This window comes from Cryptomeria japonica, chromosome 7 (assembly GCF_030272615.1).
Source record: "Cryptomeria japonica chromosome 7, Sugi_1.0, whole genome shotgun sequence".
In the NCBI taxonomy this organism is placed as follows: Eukaryota; Viridiplantae; Streptophyta; class Pinopsida; order Cupressales; family Cupressaceae; genus Cryptomeria; species Cryptomeria japonica.
Window position 1 is genome coordinate 569,288,617 of NC_081411.1, and position 10,828 is coordinate 569,299,444.

Consider the following 10,828-nt stretch of genomic DNA (forward strand, 5'->3'; position numbering starts at 1 on the left):
CTAAGGCCTACACCAACAGTTCTATAGCTTGTTGATAGCTCTATAGTGAGACCTGATGGTATGATTGAAGATGTAGTGGTTATTTTGGATTCTTGGGAATACCCTGCAGACTTTATGATTCTATCTCCAAAGGCAACATTGGGAGGATATCCGGTAATTTTGGGAAGACCTTGGCTTGCCACATTTGATGCATATATTGGGTGTAGATAAGAGGGTATGACTATTTCAGATGGGAACTCTACAAAAATATTAGCCTTGCATTCTCCTGCACAACCCCAGTGTGATCAACAACAAGCTGTTTAGCCTATTTTGGGAGAAGAATCTGAGGAATTTGACTCTATTAATCACCTTATGATGAACAATCGAGGGCCATTCAGGAAATTACATGATGAAGACTCAATTCTTTATAAAATTTTGATAAATGAGTTGATACAAGAACAACAATTGCAGGAGTTGGTTCTGAATATTGCAGGTTTGAACTTTCCTGCAACCACTGATATATTGCATACTCTGTTGTTGTAGGAAGTCTCTTCTTCTCATTTTTCTAATATGAACCAGATTTATCTTACCATCAAGATAGAAGTTGATTTGAATAAATGTTTGAATATCAATAAAGATCTTTCAGATAATCAAAAGGGGACCCTCGTGGACTTGTTGAAATGTCATAAAAATGCTTTTGCATGGGATTACAAAGATATGCATGGGATAGATCCAACAATTTGCACCCACCATATCTATATGAAAGAAGAATGTTGCCCACTCAGACAATCGCAAAGAAGAATCAATCCTGCATTAAAAGAAATAGTTAAAGAAAAATTGCAGAAGTTGTTAAAGGCCGGATTTATCTATCCTATCTCTGAAAGCCAATGGGTATCACCTTTCATAATAGTCCTTAAGAAAGGAGGAAAATGGAGGGTATGTGTTGATTATAGAGCCTTGAACTTAGCAACAAGAAAAGATCATTTTCCATTACCATTTGTGGATCAGGTATTGGATTCTTTGGCAGGTAAAATATATTTTTCATTTCTTGATGGATTCAGTGGTTACAATCAAATTCAGATAGCCCTGGAGGATCAAGAAAAGACAACATTTACTTGTCCTTGGGGCACATATGCATATTCTGCTCTTCCTTTTGGGTTGTGTAGTGCTCCAACCACTTTTCAAAGAGTAGTGATTTGTATCTTTTCTAATATTTCTCAAGACATCATGGAAATCTATATGGATGACTTTACAACTTATGGTTTTGTATTTGAACAAGCATTAGGGAACTTGAAAAAAGTTTCGCAGTGATGTGAGGACTATAGTTTGTCATTAAATAGTGAGAAATGCTTCATCATGATGGAGGAAGGAATAGTCCTTGGTCATCATATCTCTGTAAAATGAATACAGGTGGATCCAACAAAGATTGAAGTCATACAACATATCAATGGCCCTGAGAAGCAAAAAGATGTAAGAAGTTTCCTTGGTCATGCTGGATACTACAGAAGGTTTATCAAATATTTCAGCAAAATTGCAAGTCCTTTATATTCATTTCTTACCAAGGATATGGAATTTAAATGGACCTCTGCATGCAATGAAGCTTTCTTAAAGCTTAAGCATGCCTTGACTCAAGAACTAGTTCTTAAAGGTCCAAATTGGTTTTTACCATTTCAAATTCATACAGATGCATCTGATTATGCAATTGGAGCAATATTGGGACAAAAGATTGACAAATTGGAAAGTGCAATATATTATATTAGCAAGAACTTACAAGGACCTGAGTTGAATTACATAGTCACTGAAAAGGAAATGTTAGCTGTTATATATGCACTCAACAAATTCAGGCACTATATCACAGGATATCCCATATTTGTGCATACAGATCATACTGCAATCAGATATCTCATGAATAAGCCTTCAATTACTGGCAGAATGGCTCGTTGGTTATTGTTGATGCAGGAATTTGATATCACAATTGTTGATAAACCATGGAAGTCTAATGTGGTTGCAGACTATCTTTCAAGACTTCAGTTACAAGAAGATTCTACAGTGAGAGATGATGCTTTTCCAGATAAACATTTATTCCTTATACAAGCTCACACTCCCTGGTATGCTGATATTGCCAACTATTTAGCTGCTGCTAAAATGTCAATTAATTTCTCTCCTAAGGAAAGAAGGTTGTTAGTAGAAAAAAGTTTTAACTTCTCATAGATTGTTGATTGTTTGCTTTATACTGGGCCTGACCAAGTCATGTGAAGATGTGTAAGGGAAGATGAAACATATGATATCTTGCATGCATGCCATGATGAGCCATGTGGAGGACATTTTGCTGCCAAAAGAACAACACTCAAAATACTACATACATGATACTATTGGCCCACATTACACAAGGATGCAACACAGTATACAAGAAAATGTGATTGATGCCAGGGAATGGGAAGACCTACAAAATCTGATGAGATGCCATTATATCCACAAATATCAGTAGCACCATTTGATAAATGGGGTTTAGATTTTGTTGGCCCAATTGATCCACCTTCTAATGACAAATCCTACATTTTAGTATGTACCAATTATGTAACAAAATGGGTGGATGTGCATGCTATGACACATGCAAGAGATAATAAGGTGGTTGAGTTTCTTTATGAGGAGATATTTACAAGATATGGAGTACCAAGAGAAATTACTTCAACATTGATTACAACTTTGGTAAATGAATACAATATAAGACACAGGAAGTCTACTCCATATCATCCACAAGCTAATGGGCAAGTAGAAGTTACAAATAGGGAGCTTGAGGCTATTCTTACCAAAACAATATCTGTTCATAAAAAAGATTGGTCTCATAGGCTTTCAGAAGCAATTTGGGCATATAGAACAACCTGGAAAACACCAATTGATTTTACACCTTTTGAGATGGTTTATGGAAAAGCAACAATGATGCCTATTGAATTTGAGCATTAAAATTTGAGGACAGCTTTGCAATTAAATATGACATTATCTGAAGCACAAAAAGAACGTATTCACCAATTAAATGCTCTAGACAAATGGAGGAAAATGGCTGTCCAACAGACAGAACTGATTGAAAATCAGAGATCAAAGTGGCATGATAAATATATCAAAGAGAAGAAGTTCAAAGCCGGTGACTGGGCACTACTGTATGGCTCTAGATATAAAGATGCTATGGGGAAGCTGCAAACTAGGTGGTTGGGTCCATATGAGATAAAATAATTTTTCAATAATGGAGTTGTTCGTTTGACCACAACTGATCTTGTTCGGTGTAAGATTTTGGTGAATGGTCACCGATTGCGTCTATATCATAAGTCGATCTCTAAAGAGGAGTTCCTGTAGAAATTTGACCAAAAGGATGAAACAAAGGTTCCTGCAACAACAGACAAGGTTCCTGCGGCAACTGACAAGGTTCCTGCAGCAACTGATTAGCTTCCTACTGCAATTGAGCAAAGTAATAAAGGTAACGTTCATGCAGCCACTGCAGTGAACATGCTTGTTGTTTCATTATTCTTCTCACATCATTTCACAATAAATATTTCCATGTCTTATGGGAATATTCTTCTCCATAAATAAAATTCCATCCACGTCATTCCATCCCACTTTCTTAGTTGTCATTTCACTTCATTTCACCATCATTTTTGTACTACTGCAGGTATGTACATATTGTATTTTATTTTAATTACACATTTATTATTTCATTATGATTATGGCTTTCTAAATCCACATATACTCCCCGAAATCTCGTCAGCTTGTGTGGACACGTGCTAGGTTAAGTTGGGGGGTGCTTTATGGTGCGGTTTCCAAAGTTAGTGATTATTTGTCCTTTTCGGTACTTAGAATTGATTGCTTGCCATCATTGTTTTAACAAGTTATTATTTCACGCAAGGAAATAATAAATTTAGCTGCCGAAATTGAGATATGTATGGAATTTTCAATTTAGCAAGTTTGTCGAATATTTTGGTCCTTTGTTTCTCAGTGGCAGAGTGTTCTATACTAATAGAGTAAGAAATGGGTGGTGATGCAATCCGCCATGAGCCAACAGTCCAAGAAGTGTTGTTGCAAGATGCCCTTTGTGAGCATTATTTTAGATAGCATGGCTGGATTGATTGCTTTTTTAAAATCAGAGACTTTAATGAAGAAATAGTTGTAGAGTTTATGCAATCCTTTAACAAAGGAGAAGCTATGGTTAAAGGTTTAAGGGTTATTGCTACAGAGAAACAAATAGCTGAAGTAACAAGGTTGCCGTAGGAAGGAGAATTGTTTCTAGAATCAAAAGATGTAAGGAGCACCAAAGAAAAATTTATAATTGCCATAGATGGACCTCTAACGGTGGACAAGCAAGGAACTAGAAGAGTTTCTCTGCCAGCAGAGTCGCCTCAGGTAGCTTTGTATGTCATGAAATACATTACTTGTGAAGGGAGATATTCAAATCTACATTCACCACATTTTAAATCACTTGGTCATTTATGACATGGCCAGAGGGTGAACGTCCCTAATTTTCTATACCACCTCATTTCTACAAGTGCTAAATAAACGCGGAAGAATGTAAATCATTCCGTCAGTCATCATGGTTTGGTGAAATTGCTTGTAGAACATTCTCTTAGAGACGTTTCATAGATGGAATGGGGGGTATTTGAGGATATGTTGTAGTTTAGGGTGGAGGATGCTCCTGTTGAAAATGCTCCTATTGCAAAGGATTTGCCAGTTGAAGAAGAAAATGTTGTAGAACCCTCTACTACCGTAGTTGTTGCAGAGGATGATTTTCTCATTGCTGAAGGAGCTGCGGCTATTGTGGAAGAGGAGATGGTTGAAGAAAATGTGGAGAAGCCCTCCACTTCTCTTGAAAGAGAGTCACCAATTGCTAAGAGAAAAGGGAAGGAAGGTTAAAAAGAAAAACTCCTGCAACAATTGAAACCATTCCTGCAGCCACTCCAAGATTTTATGTGAGAAGAACACGAAGTAGGACCCAGAAGGCTCATCTAGCAGGTAATCCAACAGAGGTAATTATGGTGGAAACATCAGAAGAAGGAAGCCCTGTAGACATTGAAATCCAAGAAGAAGGAAGCCTTGTAGATGTTGGAATCTGGGAAAAAGGTGATGAAGATAGACTATCAAATCTTTCTTTTGTGGCACAACAACTTGAGGAAACTGTTGGAGAAATTCCACAACAACTTGAGGAAACTATTGGAGATATTTCACAACATCTTGAAGAAATTGTCGGAGAGATTGCAGAGCAGATGGAGGAATTTACTGAGGAAATCCCACAGCCTAAGGTAACACCTATTAGACCTACATCATCCCTAAGCAGTTTATCTATTGCTTTAACATTTTATAGACAATGAGAAATAGAGAGGGCTAGATTGCAAGGGATTATTGACAAACAACAAAGAGAAATTGAAAAGAGGGATAACAAAACTGAGAAATTAGAAGCTAAGGTTGAAACAATCGCTAGTATGATCCCCGAATTGATGCAATGTAGGGCACCTCCAAGGGTTTATGTTGTGCATTTGAAGGAGAGGTATTTAAATTTTAAATTAAACCGCATTGTTAGGGACCTTAGCCCCTCTTTAGAAACCCCTGAATAATTTTATTATGCTTACCAAACTTCTCCAACAGATGTGAAGAATTTGCTATGTGAGTTTTATTTACATAAATATGCTATACCCTCAGACAGTGAGTGGAACCCTTTATTATATATTGGGGATATCCATATAAAATCTTTAATATCATGGATCCAAAATGAGATCAGCATGGGGGCACAAGCCAGGGCATATAAAGATTTAGAGTTTGACTGTCCATTGCCATTGAAGAAAGAAGCAAAAGAACCAAGAGTTCTTTATTATGAATGACAGAAATTATTGGTAAGAGATGATGTTAGGAAACTAGTGCTTCCAATGAGAGAAGATATATACCAGGCATATGAGCATTTAGTTCAGACTGACAGTGCAGCTGCAGTAGATGGGTTAACTAGGCACTGGAATAACTTACTAGAACAATAGAAGCAAGGAGAACCTTATTCACTGTAGAATTTTCATACAGCTATGCACAGAGCCCCCAAATATATACAACTAGGCAGAGAGAAGACCAACAACTGGCTACCACTGATCTTTCAGCCTCCTATTCTTATGTGGCCACTATTGGGATGTTAGCCTATGGATCAACCTTATAATGCAGTTACAAAAGAATTAGCTAGATGGTCCAGGCTAGAAAAGATGAAAGGATTCTACTGGAATTTAGCTTCAGGAGGAACAGGTCAAGGAACCATTGGTGATCTGAGAATTAGTGTAAGAATAAAATTTTTTTCTTTTGCTGTAGGATCAACAAGCTCTTAAAGTTGGGGGGCATGATGAGTTGATACATTGTCATATTTCTATCCTTAGAACTCTTGAGTTTTTGTCATCTTTTGGTTTGCATAGTAGTAGTGATGTAATTGAAGTTGACTATATGTATTCCATATGTTAAGTCTGAACCTATTAAATCATGTTTTATCTTTGCTAGTTTATTCCTGTAGCCATGCCAGTATATTCCTGCAGCCATGTGATTTACTCCAGTTGCTATGCGGATTATTTAGGGCAAGATCATATGTGAAATTTATACATGTGTTGATTAAATAAAATGCGTATGTATGTTCTTGTATGTTATTTCTTTTGTAGTGCAGGTAATAAGTGATTCTGTGGTGGATATTCGCCTATTGCGTCTGTTCAAGGGAAGGATACTCAAGTGATGGCTGAAGATCAAACTGTAGAAAAGTTGAGCAAGCATAAGGAACGACATAAGAGAAGCAATCAAGTGATACTACCAAAGTCTAACTTAAAGTGGACATTGAAGTTGTAAATACCGCCACAGTATGTTATAACTGTGGTTCGGTTTAGATCCATGTTTCCTGTAGCATAACTCTAGCTATCTCCTCTCTCAATCAATCATCCGCCTCTTCTTTTTGGCATGATTTTTGTTGTCTATGGTAGATGATTTCTTTTTAGTAATAGGCTCTTCTTCTTCTCAGAGGTTAGACAGAAAAGAGAGAAGAATTGAGCGGAGGATTTTCATAAGTATTTTTAAGTTTATTTTCATATTGAATCATGTAAAGACTTTCTAGAACAATGAATAAAATTATGTTCTGATTAATTAAAAAATAGGTTTTCAGGACCCAAAACCTTTACAACATAGATAGAGAAAAAGCACCAAGGAGAACAGTGCTTTAAAGTCTGCATACAAAAAGACTAGCCAAAAGACCAGCAACCAGAAAGAACAGCTTAACAACAAAAAACAACAAAGAAACAGAGAAGGCACTATATAGTAATTTTCTTCAGCAAATCCTCCGCCTTAATCACCAGCTTGTCGTAGGTGGCCCCAACAACTTTCAAGTCTTCCAGATCCTTGTTTGGTTTCTTTTCCTTCCTCTTGCCTCTTGTGCAGGTTCTGGGACCCTGAGCTTCCCCTGTTCCTTCAGCTTCTGGGTCTATGTCCTGGATGAATAAAATTATGTTATTTTGATCTATTAGAGTTGTTTCTGGGAAGCCTGGTATCACTCATCCAAGGGGGCCCACTTGGTGAGTGTTCCTGTGCATTTGTTAAAAGTAGTTTTCTTTCCTTAGCCGCAGTAGAAGTTCTTGCATTGACTGTTCCTGCAACCATTGGAAACGGATCCACTGACTGTTCTTGCAGCCAGGCTAGAACAGAGTAACTTTTGTTTATCAGCATTGAATTTATCCAGTATTGCTTTTATGAGTTTATGCAGAAGTCTTCTTGTAGTCTTTTCATAGTTTCCATTCTTGTTTACCTTTTCCACATAATGTTAGTTGCTACACTAATGCAGAATAGTTGTTGCGGGAACTTAGTGCATATATAGTGCATACCCATTTCAAGTATTACGTTCCTGGGTTGACAATCAAATGAACACTAGCTATGGAAATAGTGACTTTACCAAATGAATGTCCAAACTTCGGGTTGAGACTTCAATTAGAGTTATTATTCTTATTGTTGGGGTGAACATATATTATTCAATAAATGATGATAATTTGGTGAGAATTTTCATAAAATATTCTTGCAACTTCTTCACATATATTTTCTTCTTCAAGTATATGCTACAATAATTATTCTTTACTCTAAATTGAAATGATATTGCATTTAACTTCTTGTTTTCTAACTTCCATTTCAATTTCTATTTAGACCCCAATCACGTCTCCTTGTGCAATAAGATCAACCTTCTAAAGGGGGTCAACCACACACACACATATTATATGTGGAATCGATACTATTATTGATTATAAAGTGAAGCTTCTCTTTAAAACATCAACAAAATGATACATGTGAAATTGATTTGATTTATCTTTTATTAATTAAAATAAAAATTTAATAATAGTTGCAATATTGATTAAAACATCTCTCACAAAGATTGAAACAAAAAAAAAATTAAAAGACAACATAGGACTTTATGTTGGTACAATCCAACAATTTTGGGAAAAACAACAAAAATAAACACTCACAATTCCTTCTTGACAAACACTCGCAACTCCTAAAAAAAAAATGAAGACATAGCTTATTTTTCAAAAGATTATTTCTATATAACCCCATCAAAATAATTAATATGATCCAAATTGATTTTTTTAATGTTGTAAAAAGTATAACTCATTTTAAAACTAGTTATAGAGTAAAAATATAAAAAAATGTTTATGTTAGGATACTTGATTATATAAAGCCACAACATTAGTAATATTCATTAATGAAGGCTTATCCCCATTTTTTTATTTAATTACTTTTTCTACTATCTCTTAAGAAAAATTCCAAATAAAAGTCGAATGAAAAATGAAGCTAAGAGGATGAAATTCATCATTCCCTTTTCGTGAAAGCAAAGTATTCTTTTAGACTATGCACAAAAAATTATTTTCATGGTAGTCAGTGAGACAAACACTTAATCATAGTTAGCCTATAGCCTAATAAGAGTAGTAGATTAACAAAAGCTAAAAAAAAAGATAAGATTAGATACAAAATTTTAAACAAACACTCAAGAAACATATTACATGAAGAAAAAGACATACATTACATAAAATTTAAGCAACAACCAAACACATCAACACATGCCTTGCTACCCTGGATGGTGCGCAAGGCACTCTTGTATATTTTTTTTGATGTCTAAAGACTTGGTTCCTTTTTGCTGATAGTTATTGTTAATTGTTGTTATAGTGTTGTTTTTGCATTATGATTTTTAATAGTTTTGCTATGTAAAGGATCAGTGTCATTGTTCTCAATACTTTATTAATAAAAAACACATACCTTGCTACTAACTTTTATAAAAGAAATAAATTATCCTAGAAAACAAGAGACACCTATTGATAAACTAATTAAAAACTAAAACCAAAACCTAGAAAATAAAACAACTTTATAAAACAAATATCATTTTTACAAATTGGTGCTAAATCATTTCAATTTTTATTACCACTTAAATATTTTCATTGAGCAAGTTTTTGATTGAATAGATGGCCACCATTTAAAAGGGAAAAAAAATCATACTAATAACTAAACATTAGAAAATGTGAAAATTTTCTTGAGGTACACAAATTTCAAGAAAATGATTATTGTGAAATGAAGATTCCAATATACCAAAGGGGGTATTTTTATTTATAGTAGGATTCTATAAATATCATATTCAAGTAGGATTCTACTTTCGATAATGAATGCCAATCTTTTCAAAGTGACGTTCCCATGCTTTGAGAGTGGATAAATAATATGAGAGATTTTCCTTTCTTCTCACTAAAGTTAAAATAGATCATGATTAATTCTCTTCAAATTTGAAATAATATGTAATGTATTAAAAATTACATAGAAAATAAATAAATAAATTTGAAAGAAATGATGACATATACATATACTAGTCAATGAATAATTTGCATTCATTAATACCATTGTTGATTATAAAGTGAAGATGCTCTTAAAAACATCAAGAAAATGATATATTGATTTGATTTATTTTTTATTAATTAAAATAAAAACTTAATAATTATTTTATTTTTAATATGTTAATTTGTATTTATTAATTATACTGATTATTAATTCCAGTATAATTATATCTCTATGTTTATCTGATCATTTGCATCATAAGTTATGTACAAATAAAGAATAAGTTATTTGGTAATGTTTAATTTTGGAAATTTTTTGATGGTAAATATAATAGTTTTGAATTTTTCAATTAGTTAGCAATGAACTTCTTAGATTAGGCAAGTTAAAAAATTTCACATTTAAAAATAATTATCTCTCTATACATATGATACTTTAATAATTTATGTAGTTGAATTTGTATTTTAATACAAATTTATGAAAAATTTCAAATCAATATTTTGAATTGCTCTTTATATAACATATATATTTAAGGAGACTCGTTTAAATTATCATTAAGGCATTCTATTTGTATACCAAACTCTAATAATCAAACCATTAATAGTTATTTCACACCTCATCACTATCAAAAGAGGTAAATAGTTGTCCTTTTATTGATCAAAATTTGCTTTTGACCATTGAACCAAGTGTTGTTTAAAAATAACCAACACAAAATAGTGTCATTTATAGAACAACATGACCTATTTAGTATATTTACATTGTGTGGAATGAAACTGATAAATTTCATAAAAGTATGCCTTTTTGAGCTAAAATTATCACATTCCATGAAAAGATATCAAGAGTAGTTATGGTTTGAACATAGAGAGAATTTGCTAACCTTTCACACTTGTCATGCATGTTCAGAAGTGTATTAGGTGAAAAAGGGTATGTGGTAGATGTAATTCTATTTCCATTCATGTGGGAGTGGACTTTTTTACCTTATGCAAAAAGGGTTTTGATATTG